Below are 22,961 nucleotides of genomic sequence, written 5' to 3' on the forward strand. Positions count from 1 at the left end.
GTGAAAAAGAACTGTATGTTTTCTTGCAACATAGCCTTGTTTGAACTTCGTTGTCTTGTGGTACCACACCTAGTTTATCATGTACATTGGTATTAACTAAATCTGCAGCCAGGAGAAACTTACATAGTCATCAGCAATAATTTGCAGAATTGCCTGAAAATGAACTTTCTTAGGAGTTTGCTTTAATTTGGTCATTTGCATGAAGCAGTTTCAACGATGCTTGCATTAAGGAAGTGGTATTTATCTCCCATCCTGTTCTGGACAGATTATTGTGCAGTTTGACTAATTTTGTAATTCATGTCTCTCACACCCATCTTGTGTGAAGATCAGCAAATATTCTTTAGGAAGAACTCAGATGTGATAAGAGCCAACAAAGCTGAAAAGGATAGGCTGTGAAATAGCAATGTGATAAGTACGCTTAATTTTCAACTATTGCTTATAATCCTGTGGCATTCCATAAATACTAAGAGCTGATTATGAGTTTGTCACTTACTGTTTTGGATTCTAATTAATGTAAGCCAATATATTCAGTGTGCTAACCTAAAGGATAATATGAACAAGAACTGAAATACTCTCTATAGCTGCGGGGATAAGAACCGCCCCCCCTCCCCAGCCTTCTAGTAGTTTGCAAAATTTCCAGAGGCTGTAGGATAAAGCCAAACCTCCATAGATGTTCTTCATGGAGGCTGTCTATGAAGAGACTAAACCACTTGAATTGGACTGTTTCCAATATGTTGAAGGAAATGAAATATTAAGGAGGACTCAAATGGTGGAAGTGACTCTACAACCATGAAAAAATAAGGAAACAAAACCAGAGTGAATACATGGCAACTCTCACCCCTTGAAAAGTTCTTTTTGTAGTACATCAGGGCAGTAGTACACTTCCTGGGGAAAAGGTGCATGTCAGGCTGAAAATGAACAATGTGGACCTGCGTTGTAAAGAGAGTGATTCCTTGACTTGCTGTAGAGGTGATCGGAATGTTTCCTGTGAACTTTTTTTCTCCTTTGCCAGTGGCCTTTTCATGAAAAATGTTAATATTTAACATTTTAACCATTTTCTTTTTTTCAAGTAATATTAGTTGAAAATTCATAGTCATTACCTCAACAGTGAGGGATGTTCTATGATTCAGTGCCAGTCAAAGCTTTTTTTTAATGTAATTTCTGACTTTAAAGTAATAATTCAAGACATAATTTTAATATCAATTTTCATACAAACACAAAATAATTTTATTACAGTGGCAATGTTTCAAAACATGTCTTTTTGTGAAAATTGTTTCTTTTGAAAAGAAACATTTCTTTTGAAAAGCCAATGGGTGACTGAGAACTGGCACAGGTTTCCCAGAGAGGTTGTAGAGTCTCTATCTTTGGAGATATTAAAAAGCTGTCTGGACATGGTCCTGGGCAACCTTTTCTAGGTGAACCTGCTTGAGCAAGTGGGTGACAAGAAGACAGCCAGAGGTCACTCTCTACCTCAGCCATTCAGTAATTCTGTGAAAAGTCAATTAATTGGTCAGCATTGTTTCAGAGTACTCAAAGCAACAATGCTTAAGTACACACTGATCCTGTAGTATAGTTCTTCTCTCTGCTTTTCACAGGCCACTTAAAGTTTTGTTTTCTTCTTCTTTCATTTGTTCATCTCTTTTTGTCTCCATTTTTTCTGTGTGCACATCATTTTCATTTCATTTCTGTTTCCTATTTTTCTTTTTTGTTTGTTTTTATTGAAATGTATCTTCTCTCTTGTTCTGAATGCAGTAAGTCTGTCTTGTGGGTCTCCTCTGATAAAGAATTTAAAAGCTTCCTGCTGTGAAAAACCAGTCCCATCCTTGCAAATTTCATTCTTGACTGTGAAGAGCTTCAGGGTTTGTTGCTTTGGGAAATAAGGTCTATGCCAAGCTCACTGAAAATTAGTGACAAAGTTTAATGACTTCAGATGCAGGATGAATCCATCACAAAAGGCAGAGAGAGAGTGATACAGTGTAGCTATCTCACTCCAAAAAGCAAAATTTGATTTAGCGTAAATCCCTCTTTTTTTTTTTTTTTTTTTCCCCCCCTTATTTTTTTTTTCTTCCAGGACATCCTTAAAATTAGAAAAAAAGAAACACACAGTGGTCAACTTCCCAGAAAGCCTAACAAAGCTTGCTATTGAATAATTAATGAAAATGACTGGTGTCAAAGCTTGTCAAAATTATTAGCCTCCATTCCAGGCTTGGTATACCTTCAAATAATTGAAAATAATATCAGACTTTGCAACTATAGTTTAATTATGCTATTAATATTACCATAGCTTTACTACTTTATCAGTATAGACTTGTTGGTCTTAGAAGTAAAATTAATTTGTTTATGCTTTCCTTCTGATTCTGTTTGTTTCAATAAATTGCAAAATGGGAGCCTAATCAACCATGAGGCAGTCAGCTCAACTGCATTTAATTTCTTCAGTAGAGCAAGCACCCTATGATATCTGATGGACCAAAATAGACATTTTATTAGTTTACATTCTGAATGCACACACGATAAATAGTTATAAACTCAGTATAGTGTGAAATATCTAACAAAAAGTGTCATTTCCCAAAGAATTTTGGAAGAAGCAGTATAATATACTTGCAAATTTATTCCAAGAACTGGATTTTTTTGTGTACTGTAAAAGGATGAAGAGTTGGAAGAGAAAGCTGTAAGAATTGTTCCATATTTACTTCCCTTTTCCATCTACATGGCTAATATGACAACAGAACATACTCAGATATGAAGAATATGCCTTGAAAATTATATAAATGCAACCAAGATAAGGCAAAACATACCTTTGTGAAACAAGATTCTGTTTATTTTCCTCAAACTGCTCTGCATACTGGCACAACACGATGTTAGAGATTATTTGTTCTAGAAAATTTCTGTAGTAGTTTCTGCAATGAAATCTATGCAAAAGACTTATTATTTTAAGGCAGATATATCAGATAATTTAGTCTGCTGGTCTTTATAGGTTTTAATCATTTTACAGGCATCTGCCTATTCTAACTTTTAGAAATTTACATAGACTGTTATGACATTTAGGTAGCTAATGATCACAGTATGATCCAGTGCTGCTTTTAATGAAGACTTCTTTCAGTATTCCAATTTCCTTACTTTATGCCATTTTAGGATCTTTAGTGACTCATTGTTTCCTGCAGAAAAGCACTGAATCACGTTTATACTATCCAGAAATAGACCCACTAAGGTCACTCTAAGCAGCCAATAGATTTGTCAGCACTGAGTAAGTACTTAGAAAAGCAAGACCTTTCAAATAAGGGTTCAGAGTCTGCTGTAACTCTTCATTCTTGTGCCTAGCAACTCTTAAGAAGTTTTAAACAGCAAATACCCTTTAGCAATATGCAATCTACAGGTTAGGCAAAGAAAAACAGGATGGGTTGAAGTTTGTTTCATTCAGTCTTGCTGTGGCGGGACTGGATTCTTTGGAGCGTTTTGTTTATATTGTGTTATCTTTGGAGGTAGTCAGCTTCCTTTTGCTTGTAAGTCACTTCTCTATGCGGCTGCTATCTCTATATAGGGGCCAAGCTGGATAAAGAGCAGATACTCTGGCTTTGAGACTGGTAGGAAATGGGTTGATAAGAACTTTCTCTAAATTTTTCCCTCAGTATTTAAGACTTATGTGCACACAAATGCACCTTAGCTTTCATAGAATATATAAATGTATACTGTGTCAATTAGTCCGTGATAACTATGTACATATATACTCTGACCTCTGGGTAAATGCAACGTCACTATCACTGTGGTTGAGCTGCTTCACATTTTCTGTGGTACTAGAATATGAACACAGACTGTTACTGTCAAGTTGTTGATGTGCTGTCAGTTGACATCCTAGCTTTCCCTAGGGGGTCAAGGACAATGTATGTTTGGAACCTGTGCCCCTACTGATACTAGGTTAAAAGCAGTTGAGAGCTGCTTTAACCTTGGCTGGGGCTGGGCTATACACCATCAGTGACCTGCTGTCAAAGACTTTCTGATCTCAGCTGGTGCTGAGTAGCACTTGACTACAGGAGAGAATCTTCTGAATTTCCAAACCTGAAGGACGTATGGCTCTTTTGGCATTACTGTTTTAAAACTTTTTCTTTGTTTACTTAGCAGACTGAGACAATCCAGTGTAGTTTCTACAGATGACTGCCCACTGAAATGAAAAATAACAAGTTGTGGGGCATTTGAGAGCCTTACATTGGTATGACAGTGTTTGCCACTGACTCATCTTCTCCAGGAGGTTTGTTAGCTGAGTCCTGTTTCTGACTTTGAGGACACGTTCATTTTATTTGTTTACAGTTGTAGCTTGTTAATGGACCAAATTTTGTCCCTGTTCAAATTAGTGAGAGTTTTGCCATTAGCTTAAAAGTATCAGGATTTGGTGCTGTGCAAATTATACAGTAACTCTGGAGCTTTGTGTGTGGTGGGGGTGGGAAGAGGGAGAGTGAAGTCTCTTGCATAACAATAATTTGGTAGCTTTAAAAATATCAGAGCAAAAAAGTACCGTGTGTACTTGTCTTTACTCTTCTGATTCTCCAAAGAGGCAGACTGAATCCTTCAACAGTCACCCTAGTGCAGACACATATACCCAATACAACCTTCATTGTCATCTTCCAAAGCTGAATCTTAAACAACTGTTAAGACTTGTACAGTTCTTGGTAGAATTCCAGTCAATTTCAGCAAAGTGGTTTCTTTCTTTTTTCTTCTAATTTATTTAAATATCAGTCTCTCTGCATTGTTCTCTGTCATGGGTCTGGAAGGTTCAAATTGGGTAAAGTAGCAATGAACAACATGTACTGTATTTATTTTAACCTAATAGTTTTACTGTGTGACAGAACTTGTCATTACAATTTCTAAAGTTTGTGCAACCAGTTGTAGTAGTACATATGTATCTGTGTGCATGTACATATAAATTCGTAGACCCAGGCTGGCGCTTTATGCATAAAAAATTATTTTTCTCTTACCCGTGTGGTTATTTGACAGATTATTTATGTACGTTTAGACTGAAAACAGTAAGCAGAGTGTATGTCTTCTCTTCCCTTTATAAGTGCCTACAGCATGAAAGATACTGTAATGGATGATGTTTGTGCTTTGCAAGATGCAGTATAAAGTAAATCCTTAACTGTCTTTGTAGATCCACATTTTTTTTAATGTTTTTACAAAACTGCAGCATCATCTATTGTGTGCACATCCAGAGAATTAAGACAAAAATAACCTCTTAATTACACTTTCACTGAATCTTTTACAGTGTATTTATAAACTGCAGGGGGATAAGGTGTCTCTGTATCTTCTGTTCTCTGCATAAAAGCTGGTAGAAATGTCCTGCATGATTAGCCACTCCAGCACTGCATTTACACTGTAATTTATTTTCAGCTGAGAGAAGGTAGATGATTGTCCTGGTTTTGGCTGGGATAGAGTTAATTTTCTTTCTAGTAGCTGGTATAGTGTTACTGTTTGGGTTCAGTATGAGAAGAATGTTGGTAACACACTGATGTTTTCAGTTGTTGCTAAGTAGTTTTTAGACTAAAAGTCAAGGATTTTTCAGCTTCTCATGCCCAGCCAGCAAGAAGGCTGGAGGGGCACAAGAAGTTGGGAGGGGACACAGCCAGGACAGCTGACCCAGACTGGCCAAAGGGGTATTCCATGCTGTGTGACATCATGCCCAGTATATAAACGGGGGAGTTGGGCAGGGAGGGATCGCTGCTCGGGAACTAACTGGGCATCGGTCAGCGGGTGGTGAGCAATTGCATTGTGCATCACTTGCTTTCTATATTCCAATCCTTTTATTATGATTATTGTCATTTTAATATTGTTATTACTATCATTATTAGTTTCTTCTTTTCTGTTCTCTTAAACTGTTCTTATCTCAACCCACGAGTTCTACTTTTTTTCCGATTCTCTCCCCCATCCCACTGGGGAGCGGGGAGTGAGTGAATGACTGTGTGGTGCTTAGTTGCTGGCTGGGGTTAAGCAGGATTTTATTTTCAATTTGTCAGTCTTACTGGTCAATTTGACAGTGGGAGAAAAACTTCCCTTACTCTTCTTCTATTACCGTGTTCAAGGCTTTACGGTGAAATAATGCTTCTAATGCAGCTAGAGCCCTGTGCATTATATTCATGTTACATTTGTTTAACTCCTTGATGTGAAGTGGGGTTAGGACCTGATTTTCCTGTAAATCAAAACGTTGTTATATTGCTAGAGAGATGTAAAATACCATTCATCCTGGATGAATGTTCTCTTTGGCATCTGTCTAGACTTCCATACTTTAGACATCCTTATAGCAGAACAGAGAGAAGTTATGATTAACAGTTGGACTCACATTCTGTTGCTGAGGAGGGCAAAACTCTGGAAAACTGCTATCTCATCATTACTGCCTTGCAGGTGCAAGAAGGCCATGGCTAGGCATGCACAGCTGCATCTTACGTTTATTTTGTTGTGCTTTGCACTTGCATTCTGTCATTCTTGGCTGTCATCCTAGCTGAAGTAGATCAGACAGAGAATGATAAATTTCATATTAAACATAGCGCTCAGACTGCAGGTGAGGAAAAAAACTGTACACTGTTCCAAGATGTTCACAAGGCATATGCCAAACTAATGTAGGAATGGCATGCATGGATATGAAAACATATTTTTACTCTGCTGCTTTTTGCTTCAAAAAACTTTGTGCAATCTCCTTTAGAAGGGTGAAAAGTCTTTGAACTTAAAAGACTGGTTTTTGGGAGAAAATGTTATTATAAGGAGGAGTAAACTTAAACTTCCCATAGGATTTCTTGATGTAAATGATTTGAATTAAAATTTTGAAATATTCTGTCTCAGTCCAAAGGAGAATGATGACACTAATATAGGTGAAGTAGCACAGAAGTAATGATAATACTTCTTGGCTAAGATTAGGGCTTTATTTAACTCTGTTTTGCACATACATGCTTTATGATAGTTTTTTAGCTTGCTGTTTCATTTAGCTACACGTGCTATTTGGCATTCTTAGCTGAGTACTATAAGAATTTAGTGGGAAAACAATTTTTAGTTTTATGAAGTCAAAACCAGTTTTTTTTCTGAACGTTTGAAGGAACTTTTCTTCTGAAAAAGTAGTTTTCAGGCCAGATTTCTGCTTTCCAGTTCTCTGTCATTTTAGCTTCAGAGTGATCTGAAATCATAGCCATTATTGATTTGTTTTAAGAAATATTCTTTATAGTCATAAATGTTCAAATTCTCTAAATCAATTCATTGATGAAAACATGCATTGTTTTATTCAATACTTTTAGGAAATATGCTGAACAATTTTCTTAAGCAGTATGTGACAAAGGCTTAAGATGAAAAATACTCATACATACTTAAATTTTCAATCTTGCCATAATAGCTGCTACATTCTGTGTGTACTAGTAGAAGCGTATGCAATCCTGCAAGTCATTAAGCACATACACAACTTTATACATTTAAGTAATTGTATTTGCTACAGTGGGGCCATTACGTTACATGAGTCAGACTATTTGGCTTCTGTAAAAGTCTCTGCAGGACTTTGATCAGCCCTCAGTGAAGTCTTTATAGCGTGGTTAGCATTGAAATTAGTGGACATTTTACTTTCAGCATAGATTTAAAAAAAAAATTGGGATGAAATTTCTTGGGATCCCAAGAGATTATAATGGTCTGCGTTTTAAAATCTTGCCCTGGAATCTGCACTGCAGAAGAAATGATACTATATCTACTCTGACATAGAGCCCTGAACAGAAGTATACATGCATAGAATTACAGTGAGGAGACTGCAAAAACCTAAGCTGCATCTAGGATATCGGAGGAGGCAGAGGGGAGGGGCACATAAGGTCCTTGATTCAATAGTACTGATTCCAAACATGAACATCCATTGAGCCAATCTTAAGTCTCTTAAATATTCTCAGCTCTTTAGCTGCCACATTAATAGCTTATGTTGCCTAGTACTGCAGTACAGTGACTCATAGTTCCCCTTCCTTGTAGATACATTCCACTTGACCTGAATTAAATGATCCTGAATTTGACTGCATAAAAAATTTCAATACTCATGCCATAATCATATCTGGATGTAATTAAACTAGTTCAAATTTTTATATTCTCAATGAAGCAACAATATTGTTCTCCATGTGTGATTTTCTTGTTATGCACAAATGTTCATGCATTTCTAGGTGTATTAAATAAATTCCAAAGTCATTACAAAGATTAGGCTAACAACAAACTTGAATCCCACTACTGTACATTGTGGTACTGAAGAAAAGTTTGCATAGGACGAGAGAGGAAGAAGAGAATAAGTAGGATAAGAAAAAATGTCTTCTAACTGGATTGACAAGTAAGATGATGTTCTGATGGGAAAACTAATATTCTAATGACAGACTCTCGGTGGGATGCTTACCATATGTAAGGAAAGCATTAGTCATAGTTTAGACACTTTTTTTGCCCTAATCAAGGGTGATATTGGTGGAGACAGGAGAAGGAACATTGCACAGAGCTAATACATTTGGTGCTGTCTTAAGTGCTTAGAACATGGGGCTACACTGAACTCCTAAGCTCCCTCTGTAAAGAAACCCCTTTTCAAAATTAACATGATGAAGAGTAACTAGAAGTGTTTATAATTTCTTAAGGTTCTAAGGAGAGACTGGATTTTGGTCTGGCTGGTTTTCTTGTTTTACAATTGCCTGAATCAAAAGGAAATAGTAAATATTTACTGCATGGGGGCATTGTCTTGACAGCACATGTTGCTTTTCCTATGTTCAAAGAGTGCTGTAGCCTAATCTATGCCTCAGAGTTTAAAGGGAAGATTTCAGTGATCATGCCCCTTACTGGTGGACTGGAAGTGGAGAGTTAAGTAATTTATTCAATATTTTGGATAGTTTAATATAACCTTAATGCCAATCCCATCTCAGGCCCTATGTTGGCAGAATCTGTCAGACTCTGCCTTATGAAAGTTCTGCAAAAGGGTAGTAAAAGATGGTGAGATTCCCTGCGTTGTATGATCTTAGGTGAAATATGTCTAGAAAAGACATCAAGAAATCATATAGCCTATACTTTTTCTTGAGCGCAAGATGAGCTATTCTTACAGAATTCGTGACAGAGATCTATCTGGTCTGCTCTGTAAAAACCTGTGGCTATGGAGAATCACAACCTTGCTGGGCAGTATTGTCTTGTACTTCCCTATTCTTTCTATTACTAAGTCTTTCATATAGCCTGATTTTAAACACACCCCTCACCCTTCTTGCATTTGAAAGACATTCTTTCCTGTCTATCTAAGCAGGACATGGAGAATTGTTAATTTCTTTTCATAAATTTGAAGTCTTGTCTTCTCTCCTTCTTTCCTGTTTAGACTATAGAAAGCCCAGTGCACTTAGTCTTTCCATGTGTCATGCATTGTCTCCTCTTGGGATTCCAGTGCTTACATCCATTTGTATTTTTTTGTCAAGTCTGGTTCTCCAAATGAAACATGTTACTGTGAACAGCTGGGTGGATTTAGCTGGCTGTGTTTAGTGTTCCAGTAAAGATCAGCTTAAAATTACATTTAGTGGGGTATATTCCATAGCTGGGGCAATGATTAGTGAAGGAAATGTGTCTGAAGTGGCTGTACCCTTTACTGGATTCTTTTCCACTTTTTACACTATTTTGTTGCTTCTACTGTTTTGAAATTTCCATTTAAAATAAAAAAGAAAAATGTGAATATTTTATTTTAGTTATTCTATTTAAATTATCTTTGAGTTTTTAACTGAACATTTTGCTTTTATTTCTGTGTAAAAGTGCCTATCGATGTGATATTCTAAATATTCTGAACTCCTTGTTCTATGTATTAAAAAGCAAATCCCTTTTTGGTCCCTTTTAATCTCTCATAATCTTATATCTTTCTTCCCAAATAGATGGAAGCATTTTTACTGGGTAATGTCTCCCTAGCCAGAGTATTTGATATTAAAGATTGATTCGATAGGTCTTCCGATGCGTCAGAGACAATGTGCCTCTGTTTAGCTTGCATACTTGTTTCATAAAATCTTCTTGTTGGAATGCATTTGCTTTTTCCCAGGTTTGACCTTAACAAGCAAGTATGTGAGATTACCTGGGGAAACAAAATGCAGATGTGCTGAAGTGTTTGACAAATAATCATATATCAAAGGAGGTAAACCCCCTCCTTCGCCCCCAAATCTTTCAGAAAGCTTGCAGATTGATACCACTGCAAAAATTAGCATGTCTATAAAGTTAGCACTTCTGTATAGTTCTGACAACACGCAGAAACAATGAAATTGAGTGAATGTTCAGATGTCTGGTAACTTCAGTAGATTTTCACAGAACGTGAAACTATTTTCTGTAGTGTCATAATTCAGGGTGAACCTGTATATTCTATCTTGATGGCAGTGCTATAACAAAGTAGAGACCTTTTATTAATTTTCCCTTGGGCAAAATTCATAATAGAATCTATAAACCACATTCAGCCAGAACAAGAGCCAACAGCATTGTCAGGAACAAATTCAGCCTGTTGTGTCCGTGGGTCTGTTGGCATTGCACTCTGGAGAATGTTCAAAGGACAGGTTTTCCCAAGAGCTAAGTACAGCCCAGCTCTTTACTCTTTTCTTACAACAAAACAGTGTGAAAGAAATAAAATGCCCTTCACATTCAGAGCTCAGCAGGTCAGTATGTTTTGTTTTGGCGTTGTCATTAACTGTTTCAAAATAAGCCAAGCAGTCTGTGCTAATGCTTTCACCTCTGAATACTTTGCTGCTTCCAAAGGAAACTTTTTTACAAGTTAGAGTTCATGAAAAACAAACTTCAGGTGGACAGAACAATTGTTTCCATGATGAACAACATTTCAAAAATTGCAAGTTTTTGGATGGCAGAAATTACATTTTCTTCCCTCCTTGATTTTTAATCTTTGTTTCAGTCACCCTGGAATTAAAGGAAAATTGGAAATGTTAGCAGGCTGGAACAGGATGGATGAAAGCAGTATACATTTCACTCCTTGTCTGTGTTATTTTACTCTTCAGTTTCCTTTGATTCTTCAGCAGATAGTGATGGAGATGTCAAATGTTTCTGCAGTTTATGTGGATCACAGAACTAACACAAGGGGTACCCAATAGATAATACTCAAGAAATTCCTCCTCCTCTTCACAGTAAAACAGTCTTATTTATCTTGATTGGTAGCACATTGTGTTCTAGTATGAAAGACAGGCTCTGTTCTGAAGAGATATTTAATTTTACTAAACTATATATTATATCATCAAAGTGACTTTGTGTTTTAAAGCAAAAAAACCAATTCAGAGCAGTAATTAACCACTTTATCATCAGACACTATAAATTATGTTATGCCTGATGTTGGATCTATTTGGTTTTGGGTTTGTTTTTTTTTACAATAGCTAATCCCACAAAATAGAGGTACTTCTGGACATATGTGCTTATACAGTTGTTTATCCCTTTTGTTAATTTCCAAGGGTCAAGACTCTATTGATCAACAGAAAGAATAGACTTAAAAGAATAGTAAATTTTTTCCACCGGAGGCTTAATAAAATGCATGTTTTTGGTTAACCCACAGCTCTAGGTAGTTGAAAGTAGCTTCCATTTAGAAGCATGTATGTGTTCAGGGAGTAAAGCAACAGCCCAGTTTTTACAAAGATAATATATAGTCTCTGGCCTACTTTAGAAATGGATAATATGAGTCAAGTCCTGCTGAGATCTTTCAGATGAGGAAGGGACACTGGTAATTTAATATTACAAGAAACACTAGAAATGGAGTCTATTGGATCTAATGGAGTGAAATTTGTCTATTGGATTTAGTAGCACTGATAGAAGCAGTCTATTGCCCAACCTAAAATCTTCATGAGTGCTAAAAAAACCAGGTGACCATAGATTTTCTTTTCCACGTCTATGTTGGCTTGGTTTTATAGACTTTTAAATTTCCATGGCCATTGTGGTAAGTATCATATTGAATGTTCCTGACGAATGCTATTGGCTTTCTAGTTACACAGCTTTTTACATGTGCTATATCTGCTGAACATATTGGCTGGTTTGATCCAAAGTTTAAGAACTTCTTTATTCAAGATATTTGTGATCCCAGTTATTTTAATTTCTAAAAAGATTAAAGCTTTAATAGGAATACCCTTAGAACTGAGAGCAGATAGTTCTCTATCATCTTCTCTATCTCTATACCTCTAGCAGCCAGAGCCCTAGGGAGAAGGTATAGTGTTGCACATGCCAGTTGGCTCTGAAGACTAAAGAGGGGCTGCAAGAAGGGGAAGCCACTTTAACCCTTTAACTGGTATTTTAATTCTTTTAGCTGGATGTCTCAGAACTCCATCCAGGTCAGGGGCCTGCATAGTTACGCACTAGACATATAAGGAAGAGTTTTCAGTCTTCAACAGATACAGTCTAAACAACTAGGCAGAGAAGGTAAATGAAACCAACAGATGGAAGGAAGTGTAGGAAGAGAACAAGTAACAGAAATAGCTGCATATTTTGCAATAAATGAATTGGATTCACTGTTCTTGACATATCACTGTCTATGACTACAATAGGACTATATGTTCAGTGTAAGTAATTAGCATCTCTTCAGCCACTAAACCAAGGTTCACATGGCATCTTTTGCTGAATACCATCCTTTAGTTTTACATTTTAAAATGTTGCTTTTATCGTCAGTACCAATGCAAGTTGCTGACTTTGAATGTAAAAAGTAACAATTGTGGAAATTTTTAGCACTAGCTTTTGATATACCTGAAAAATGTCAGCTTGTGTTCAGGAAGGAAAACTGTCTGTTTCCAGCTGAATTTGCAGTTCTGCTTTCAGTGTAGTAAGATACTGTCACAGGATACTGGATTCATGCCAGAGTTAAAGGTTTCCTAAAAAAAAAAAAAAAAAAAAAAGACCTGAACCACTGACAATACTTTTTTATTGAATGTATTATTATTTAAGATGACCGAAGAGCTGTAAATTGTTGTCTGATAAATAGGAACACACTAGAATGACAGATTTTTCAGTGTTAAGCCAATGTATCATAACAATGTGCAATAACCCAACTTAGGAAGTGATTGCGTCCAAGAAGTTCTTCTGAAGATATCAAGTACTGTTCTAATGGAAGAAAGACTGGATAGGCACATTGTTTTATAAGCAAGCCATGCTTATACATAGAAGCTAGTTTTGACTTCTATGTAGCCTTATATTACTGAATATTTAACTAGCCACAATAATGTCAGAGAAAGCTGGCATTAGACTTGCTCTGGAACTGTCTGGTTTTTTCTCTCTCTATTGACTAGAGAGGGAGATCTCCCTCCCTAAGCAGGAGCATCCAGTTTAGGCTAGATGTCTAAATTCTAGGTGTCAAATATTGGTCAAATGAATCCCTCACTTAAACTTTATAGTTAAAATGTAAGGATATCAGGAATTATCTTCAGCTGAACTCATAAATTGAGTTTAAGTTTAATGAAGCAAAAAGTGCCAAATCCTTAGGTATTCTGCAATTGCTTTATCTATATACTCAATCTGAAGCAAAATCTAAGTAGTCCAATGAGTTCTGGTCTATTAGGCTTCCCTTTGAAACCATGAAGAATATAAACCTATGTAGGAAGCAGATACTCCTGTTTGCAAGCGCTTACTTTTCAAGAGCAGTTTGTGTTTGGTTGGTTGGTTTTGCAGCTTTTGCAACAGGCACATAGGATTCCAAGTACATGGGCCTTCTGTTATCCTGATTGTAAGTCTTGCCTATGAAGTCAATAGGATTGTATGCATTTTCTAGGCTTAGTTCTTCATATATTTTTATGCTATGTCCTCTTGGAACTTCTCTTCAACTTAACACCCTTGCACCCTATTTATAAAAGTCCTTACATTTCTTTCCATTTTCATAAGTGTCCTGCATATAAAGGAAAATAATTGGCTGCCTTGGTCTGAACCTTTGCGTTAGTTTCCTTTCCAAGCTGTTATGAATAATTGTTCCTTCTTGGTGTTTAAACTAACATGCTGATATTTTTGGTTGTTGATTGATTAGTAACCTGTTTAATATCTCTTCATCATACGAACAGCTACACTCTTGATCTTAAGTCATACTTACCTTCCCTCTTTCCTGGAGCCTGCATAGTATTTTCAGACTCCTAAAGAAGGCAGTTCATCAGCAAGTATTGGCTCAATCTGCTTGAATTCATCCCATTATGAAAATGACACAGTGAAGGCATTACTTTTTCCATGGTCATGTTAAATAGTATCAAGGATAGGGGATCTCTCCTCATTATTTTCATACTGGTATTAAATGAGACAAATTTTTACTTTCTCATACACCAATTTTTATAAACAAGCAGTTGTGCTGTCTAAATATATAATAATGATCCTTTAATACTGTGCTATGATATAAGGACTATTTCACAATGTATTGGGGGGTGGTGGTGCCTGAAAAACTGTGTATTCTGACATGTTCCTTTCCTTCTTTGAATCATCATCAGTTTAAAATATTTTTTTCAGCACTGGACTAATATCTGTAGTCCAGACTGAGATTCCCTCTGTCTTTACTGCATACCTATTTATTCAGTTAGGATTTTAAAAGCTGCTGTAAGGAGAGGATGCCTCTGTAGTTTTACATTAAATGGGCCTGATTTCTGAAGTGTAGGGTGCCAGAATTAATTTGTGATTTTTTTTTTTTAACCTATTACTACTCATTATTACTACATATTATTTCTCCTTATTATTTTAATAATTTGGTGGAAACACTGTCAACAATGGATGCTTTTGTTATTTCTGATCATTCTAGAAACTCTTTGAAGCTGCATTTCCTGTAGATAATTAATTGAAAACCAACCACTTGTTCTTGCCCTGTAGCAATTTCAGCATTGAAGAACTCATTAAAGTACTAGATTGAGCTTTCTAGGGATGTATTTTTTGAAACTGAATTTTTCCCCTCATTTTCTACCAGTCTTCCTTTCAGTCAATGTAATTTCCTTCGTATATTAGTACCTTATATAATGCTTTACATTATTTTTCTTTCTGTTACACTTCATTTTTTCTAACAAGTCATGAAAATTCTGGATTTTGTGTGTTATTTTGTACTGTATTTGTGTAGCTTGATGCCTGCAACAGATCATGGCTAATTCTGTTCTGAGTGGGGCATGCCAACCTGACTGTATATTCACACTCGGTTCTTTTGTCAGTCTTAAACCGTGCCCGCTTATTTTTTTACTTGAAATTCTTGCAGTTGTCTCTTCTGTGGTTCTTCTGACTGTATCACTGATTATACTCCAACAATTTCATTATGTTTTTCATGTTACCATGTTTTTCATCTTCAGAGCTATTCTTTACTACTACCTGGAATTTGTATCTGTACATTGGCTTCCTCAGAAATTCACATTGCCTGTTCTTTCCATTGTTCTTGCGAGAGATAGCAGGAGTCGAAGCTGCCTTTCTGTTCTCTTTAAAGATTCTGGACAGTGCATTTGTATCCTGAGTCAATAATTAATTACTGTGGGATTTTCTGTGCATGCTTGTGAAAGTTTTAATCAGAGATAACGGTATTTTTTGTAAGTGTAACTTCAGCTACAGTAACACTAATCTTACCATGTTTTCCTTAAGTGCATCATGAAGGACCTTATTCCCTAAAGTTCATTTCCGCAAACAGAATTCCTGTATTCTTTTGCAATGTAGTCACTTGGAGTAATTCTTATGATGTATCCTGGGCACGTTCACTACCTTCATTCAAGTTTTCTACAAAGCATTATAGTGTATGGAGAATATGTCATCTCTTGTTTCTTCCCTGTAAACATATTGATGTCATCCCATCTTAATGGGTAGCATAATATCCTTCACTATAGAGCTTATGCTCCCTAATCTTTCGTCCCTAATAAAAGAGTCTAATTTTGCTAATTTTGAGAGGCTCAATTCTCCAAAATACTGCTTTTTTTTTTTTTTTTTTTTTGGCAAGGCTATGATATAATACATGTTGCCTCCAAATTTTGGAGGGATCAAAACATTGATACTAATATACTAATTGTCATCTCTTTGTTTCTGAGGCTTACTTAAACATTTCTTAACAGTTATGCTTTTCATAAAATAACCAGTCTCAATTTCTAAAGTGGGGGAGAGAGTAGATTTCTCCATAATCTTTCCTGTGTTGTTTCATCTATAAAAGAGGAAAATATCCATAGGCAGACCTCTTTAAGTTAGGAGAGAAAAAACCAGCATGTCCCATCCGTCAAGTATGTGCAGTTTCTTGAGAGATCCTGTGTAAAACACCAAGTATCTGCCAGTTTTCATGCTTACAATATCAGGAGTATACTCATGGACAGAGAAAATATGTAATTTCAGGGCTTCCAGAAGTTCATATACTGTTAATTAGGACCCGTACAAAAATGTGGCAATTCAATTAGAAATATAGCTGGATAAGTAAAAGCCTGGATGGCGAAGTAAAGCCACATTTCTGCAGTTGTTTCTTCACACAGATCCTTACGCCTGTGCCAAGATTCATGGAGGTCATTGAGGTTCTGTGTGTATTGAACAGCAACAGTCTCAAGCTCTAAAGACTTCTTTGATTCAGAGGTTTAGCAAAAAATTATGTGCGTGTGCATTTCTTGTTCATTTGAGTTAGAAAACTAAACATAAAGCCAATTCTTTCTAATTCTGAATCAAGTCAAGTGATGCAAACTCCGCTGAATGAATTTTCCATATAATTAGCTTTATGAGACTATAGTGTAACACTACTTTTTGTTATACTTAACAGTAAAATGTATCTACTTAATACATACGAGTTATGTAGTTTCAAAATGAACAGAGATAACTTAATTTTACAGAAATCCTGCTGTATTAGTTCTGTTTTGTGCAAGATGGCAAACAGTAATGTTAATTAAAATGCATCAATGACAAATAATATTTCTGTTAAATTTTATAGAAATAATTTCCTCAAATATATTTATAACTGAGATGTATACAAGCTAACAACTATGATTTCCAAACCCTTTGCTCTTCTGAAAGTGTCATAAACCTTACCGACAGGTTCTAAGCTTTATTAAAGTAATTGGCACCAAGCAATGCATAACATTCAGCTCAAGATCTTTGAGAGATCCAGGCTTGTAACATTATTTGTATGTAGAAAACATAATGACTGGCTGGAAGTGCCAGCTTCTAACTGGTTATAGTACATACATGTGTTACTAAGTGATTGTTGACTTCAGTGGGACAATCTGCATGCTTCAGGTGGGACATAAATGTGGTGTACAAAGTTTCTAGTGTACCATGAGAAACTAAGAAGTAAATGAGTATCTGAAGGTTAAAGACTAATGTAACAGCTAAACATGCACATCTCTGGGTTGCTCTTTTTTAGGTAGGAGAAATACATGTATGAAATACAGTTTCTTTTAAACCTTACTGGTTACTTTTTACCACCAGTAAATTATTTCACAGGCTCAAATTTTTCACATTTGCTTTTGGCCCAGGTATGCTATATAAAAAACTATCTTGTCTATCCTGTATCCTTTTTTTGCTGCATGAGTATTGAGACTAATGGGTCCAACCCCTGCATGTGTTTGGCTTTACTAGAAGCTTCCTCTGTTTTTCCAGACACAATTTTCTTTCCAGATGTTACTTTGTTGGAATTTATTTTCTGTTCCAGCTTCCTGTATGGATTTCATCAGCAGGACACCTGGTTTGAGTCAAATTATACATAAGCACGCAGTAGGCTTCTGATTTCCTGGAATAGCTCAAAGATGGTTTCGCTAAACAATAAAATCTTTAGGCTGTGAATGATTTGAGTTTTCTGCATTGATTAGAGACAGTGATTATTTTAATCAGTGAATTATAAGAGGCATTTGGCTGAGTTGATTGAAAAATATATTTAAATATCTCCTGCAAGGATATAGGGACATACCTCAAGATTCCTTTTGATAGATTTTTTTTTTTTTTTGAAGATGCAAGTAATAAGTAGTCATATTTTTAGTCAACATTTTAGTTATTTTTCTAGACATGAAAATAAAAGCATGTAGATAAAGTGCTCAGAGTGCAAAATAATGAGAAAATGATAAAATATGGACAATTACACAAGTACATACACTAGATAAGGGGAGTGGGTAGCTTAAAGTGAATGAACTATTTACCGCGAGGGCACTGAGCACTGGCTTCTGTGTAGTGGTAAATGCAGTTACAATATTGTTTGTGTAGCATTGAAAGAATTTAACCTTAGGAGTCACAAATGTATTCTAAAAAGAGTATTACCTGTGTTACTATGCCCTCAAAATTCTACAGCAAAAAGCAAGTCAAAATATGCCAAAAATAAATACCAGTCCTGAAGCACTTCACCACTGGATCTTGCCTGCTAATGTGTAGCAGCAGAATGGTGTGGTGATTAAAGCACAAGCTTAGGACTCAAGATATTTGAGGTTAAATGCTCAACCAGCATAGAAATTTCTTATATGACTTTGGGCAAACCTTTTAGTCTCTGTGTGCCTCAGTGTCCTTCCATGAAAGGGGTACAATGATTCTCTTACAATTTGTCTGTTCCACACATATGCATTATAAGCTTTTCAGTGTAGGGTCTGTCTCTTTCACATGTGCAGCATTTGGCACCATGATACACTGTTTTGTGAGACAAAAGGGCCCTGTGTGCACTTAAAGCCCAAAGACAATTCTCTAATAATGTTTTAGATGGAAAATCTTAATTCAGCTTAGCAATAAGACTTCACAGAGCCTTACTAAGGATTAGTCTTCCATGCAGTCTTCCCACATAAATGTATGTATGGAGGAGTCAGCACATCTGTGTTCTTTACATTCTTTGCATTGCTTACAGCCTTTGTCAACAGGCTCTGGGCAAATATGACACTGTATATCAAACTTGTTGTTTTTGATGATAGCCAGGAGTCGAAAGAGCTTTTGTAAGTGGCATGATGAAATGACGGAAAGTGAGGAAGCAGATCTGAGAAAGTGTATGTACCTGAAAATCTCATTGCTTTTTTCCAGCAGTTATCAATCAGTATAAGACAAGATACTGCCTCTTTTAATAAGTCTTGCCTAATTTTGTAGGTATTCTAATAAAAAAAAAAATGAATACCACCTTTTTTGGCAAAGTTGTTGTAGAAGCAGAAATACGTTTATCGAAAAATAGTTTGCAATGCCAGGAACATGAATCATGTTAGGAAAAGAATGATAGGTCAGCAAATTATCCCTTTCCACTGAGATGATTTCATGCTGACCCATTGACAATATTGTAACCATAGACTCACACGTTACTGGAGTACATTATGAGTTACAAGATGGATCAGAAATAAAAAACATCTATGACCTTATTTCTCTGCTGTGGTGGGAAAGAAAAGCTGCTTTCATTATATTGTTTCACTGTAGGTCAAATTCTCCTAGAGAAGATGTTCAGCAACCTGCAAAATGACAAGAAAGGTACTCTCAGGTACGCTTCTTGCACCAAATCTGAAGTATAACTTTAACCGTGTAGGAGCAGGTCCCATTCAGGTGATCGTATTTCAAAGCATTACAAGTTTGAAGCCAGATTTTGATTCCATATTCTGTTGGTTTACCCAGGATAGTTAATCTAAAAGGATATTGACTTTTAAAAGGTGCCAGCTGTTCCTCAACAGTTAAACCTGCTCAAAGGTATGAAACATTCAGAATGGCAGCATAAAAATAAGCCATATGTTTTGAAATGCAGCTGACTACACTGGCACTGCATGTTGTTATTGTCAGTTCTTAGGTGCTGGACATCCTGAATCACTTCTGAGTCATCATTGGCAGGGAGAAGGGATATCCCAACAGAGAACTTAAAGTTCCTCTGATACATACAGCAAGAATTTAATCTAAATTTGGTCAAGTAATTTCCATTCCGTAATTTTGCTTATGTGTTAGTTATTGCATTCTCTGGGTATGCAGTCTGCATCTCTACTTACATCCATTATCACAACATGGAGAATCTCTATTGAAAGACTTGCGGTTTCTTCCTTTATGAGCTTTATTGTTCATTCAAATATGCATATATAGAAGTAATAATAATACAGCATAACAGTGTAACATATGTTGAATACATTTTTACTTGTGTCCCTTTTTAATACAGAAAAGTTGTTTTTCATGCTAAGATTTGTCTTGTATCATATGTGTATGTCTACACAGCAGTGTCCTGAAACAGCACTGAAGGCCAGTAGTTTGTAAGTTAGTGTAACAGGTATGCTTCTGGCACACAAACTATTCCATGGAAGTGTTTTAGTAATCACTGGCTGCTCATGTAAATTCATGTTGTCAGTCCAGCAATGAAAGACAGCTGCGCAGAGCAAAGAGACTGCTACCAAGGCTGGCAGCATCTGGCCCTTTGCTCAAGAACCTACTGTTCAGGCATACTAAAGTGAAAAGCAGAAATGTTATTTCTTGCCCTATGCTTAAACTAAAACCTCAGTTATTCAGAACTGTGACACTCATAACTTGTGGTCACTAAATGATCTCTTTTCAGAGAGGTGAATATTACTTTGAAATGTGCTCACTGAATTAATATTATAATTATACAATTTTAAATTTACTATTACATTAATAGTGCAGTGACAAAATTATAAAGCAGAAGAGTTTATAAACTGAGAGCCAGACAAATCCATGTGCTTTGAGTGAGTTATTTTGCTTTTTGCAGACACCAAATGGTGGGGTTTTTTCTGACCTGGGGGGAAAAAAAAAAAAAAAAAGTCACAGATAAAGTCAAACTCCAGTTACAAAGAACCTAAACAATGTCATATATCTTATAGAACAGTAATATGTTGTAGTACTCCTGTACTTTTCACCTCTTCTCTGATGTAGCTGTTATGGCTTACAGAGCAGATCAGAGGTTGTACAAGTGCATTTTCCATGCTTTTTGTTTGACAGGCTGGTGTGCAGAATGAGAACATGTTGGGAAACCCATACTGTACGCTAGACATACTAGTGCATATGCCATTGCATTTTCAAACGGAGATATAACCCAAGCTGCAGGAATATGTTCTGGTGTTCGGTAATCAGCATGTATCCAGAATAATTCTACTGGAGTTAATTTTGACTAAAATCACAATTTGGCCCGTATATCTGGCACGACATTTTTAGTGGAAATATTTGATTTCATTTTCAGTAATTGTTTATTTTGAACCTGAGAAGCAGCTTGGTAAATATTTATGGTAAAAATTAAGGCCTATATCCTTGATAGCTGTCGATGGTTAAAATTATAAGAGCAATCTGTGGTCAGCTGAAGTGTTTAAACCAGTAGCGTTCAATACTGGTGTCAGAAGTGGCTTCTGCATAGTTGACCTTGCCTTCAGGCAGGGAGATGGTCTAGATGACTTCTTGAAATCAATTCCAGATTTTTTTTTCATGATCTGTTGCCTTCGTGTCTTCCCTGCAATGGCAGAAATGCATATTTGCTGCTACTTCTTACTGGGAGAACAGATGTTTTTCAAGAAGTTCTGATCTGGTATTTTGTAAGCTATCACACCAATGAAAAAAGTAGAGCTAGAGATATCTGTAACAGAAATAATAAGGATCCTAATTCTTGCATCTTTGCTTATAGATGTGGGATGGTCTCAAGGAATATAAGCTTCCCATCGCTGGATTCCAAAACTGGTATTTTAAGTTGTGAGTAATGTGATTGATCTCAGTATTAACACTGTGATCTGAAAAGTAGGCCCTTTTCAGGTACCGCAGGCTGGGCACCCAGAAAACTTTTGAATAATTTTACATAGGAGGTAAATGCATGCATTTTGAAATGGATGCTATTTTTTAAAACCCATTTAGAGCTAAACTGAGGAAAAAATGAGTCTGTGTTTTAATGAACTTTGAAGCAGTTGTTGCCCTGATTTGTGCTGTGAATGCGGCTAACGATATGTGGATTGACTGTGATATGTCTGATATTTTTGGTTTGTAGTAGGTAGAAGACTAGTGTATTTAAGAGTTCTGTTGGGCATGTTACAAATTAAAATCCAGTGTGTTTTCAGTTTACTAGCAAAGTTTCTAAGAACATATTTCATCAGGGTTTCTGCACTTTGTGTGCTCTAACATAAGCTCCTCAATGTTGTGACTGGGAAGAATGATGAGCAGAAGCAAGAAAAGGTGTGTGAGCCTTTACTTACCCTCTTTTGAGATCCTGTTTTTCAGCTTTGCCTTAGCTACTGGGCAGTCTCAGGAGAAAGCAGCAGGCTGTTGAGGCAGGCTTTGGATACTTAGTGTATAACTTTTGATGTAGCTCGCATACAGTTAGTAGCATATACAGAACATTTTTGAAAGCCCTGCACTACAGCAAACAATGTTATGGCCAAAGGGTCAGATTTTCAAAGGCTAAATATTAACCAGTCCATCTTTCACCATCTGACGTTCTTGCAAGGTACTCAGACTCTTGACAGTGAATTTATGTGGTGATCTGCTTGCTTTTACTTTGTTTCTTCAAGGGCAGCTTAGCTTTACTGAAATTCCAGGTCCTGGATATAAACATCTTTCTGAAGATCCCAGCTTAAGCCTTTCAACATACCAAGGATACCTCTTACTGTTCTGGGGTTTAAAAAGAAAAGAAAGTGAACTGCAGAGGAAGTAATTTGAGACAACAGTGAATTTGTATAGCCAAATGGAAATCTTATATGGCACTTAAAGAAATTACTAGTAGTAGATTAACTTTTTGTAACACTATACACAAAACCTGATTTTTAAAAAATTTTGTTGTTGCTGGTAGAAGGTAAAGAAAATCTGATAGGTGCTTGTGTGTGCATACATATATATATGCGCAAAATGCATCCTTTTTATGTTCTGAAAGTGATTCAGAATGTCAGCTGAGTCAGCACAGACTGAAAGAATATGATTAATATGCATCAGTGATATGTACCATATAGACAAGAAAATGTTCCTAATGTACTAGACTTTTTCAGAATTCCTTACTGAATCCCAAGTTTATATGTGTTAGTCCAAAAGCTAGTCAGAAGGAAGGAAAAACAGTGTCCCACCTCCCCTCCTCAACAAACCTGTGATAATTTATTTACATTTTGTTCACATAACTGAAAGATGTTTGT

General features: G+C 36.2%; 1 long non-coding RNA gene across 2 annotated transcripts in view; it reads left to right on the top strand.

Moving 5' to 3' along the window:
• Positions 1–22,961, top strand: part of LOC128153137 (uncharacterized) — a 49,443-nt gene that overhangs the window by 15,038 nt on the left and 11,444 nt on the right. The window contains exons 3-4 of one of the 2 annotated variants that reach the window (XR_008238847.1): positions 19,294–19,354; positions 21,476–21,540. The exons of the other annotated variant lie outside the window; for it this stretch is intronic. This is a non-coding gene — a long non-coding RNA (uncharacterized LOC128153137). The remainder of the gene's footprint in view (positions 1–19,293; positions 19,355–21,475; positions 21,541–22,961) is intronic. 2 annotated transcript variants of the gene reach the window in all.

The sequence above is a fragment of the Harpia harpyja genome, chromosome 16, assembly GCF_026419915.1.
Source record: "Harpia harpyja isolate bHarHar1 chromosome 16, bHarHar1 primary haplotype, whole genome shotgun sequence".
Taxonomy (NCBI): Eukaryota; Metazoa; Chordata; class Aves; order Accipitriformes; family Accipitridae; genus Harpia; species Harpia harpyja.